Source organism: Siphateles boraxobius, unplaced genomic scaffold (assembly GCF_051911475.1).
Source record: "Siphateles boraxobius isolate OS27281-9 unplaced genomic scaffold, OSU_SipBor_1 3, whole genome shotgun sequence".
Taxonomy (NCBI): Eukaryota; Metazoa; Chordata; class Actinopteri; order Cypriniformes; family Leuciscidae; genus Siphateles; species Siphateles boraxobius.
In genome coordinates this window covers 845001-845407 of record NW_027508919.1, presented here as the reverse complement: position 1 = coordinate 845407, position 407 = coordinate 845001, and the positions used below count along the sequence as shown (strand labels likewise).

Genomic DNA, 407 nt, shown 5'->3' with positions numbered 1-407 from the left:
TCATCATTTGGTTTACAAAACCAGCGATGCTGTTGATTCTTTTAAAATCAAAATATGATTTTGGCCTCAGGAATGGAAGAACAAATTGAAAGTTTCCATTATGAAGAAATATGAAAAACTGTAATGGGAAATCATGTGCTGTATATATGATTATCAGTATGTCATAAAATTTGTAAAATAGAAGCTTCTGCTTTACCTTTCATTAAACTTGAACATTACCTTTCTTAAATTAAAACGTGACCAATACTGCCCATAATATTAAAAATGAAATATATTCAGGATATGATTCCAAAATAAGTTTATTGCTGACAGCACAGCAGATTTATAAGTTCAATATAAGGCACAAATCCTGACTTCATTTCATTAAAGTTAGTTTCAAACACATTCAATGAAATCAGAGCTGATTT

At 29.0% G+C, this 407-nt stretch overlaps 1 protein-coding gene across 2 annotated transcripts in view; it reads right to left on the bottom strand.

Annotated features, from left to right (window-relative positions):
• Nucleotides 1-283: 283 nt before the first annotated feature.
• The window catches only part of dock2 (dedicator of cytokinesis 2), a 146151-nt gene continuing 146027 nt past the window's right edge, over nucleotides 284-407 (bottom strand). For both annotated transcript variants that reach the window (XM_077247246.1, XM_077247247.1), the window contains exon 52: nucleotides 284-407. This exon is cut by the window's right edge and continues 201 nt beyond it. The gene's annotated coding sequence lies outside the window, so the exon portion shown is untranslated.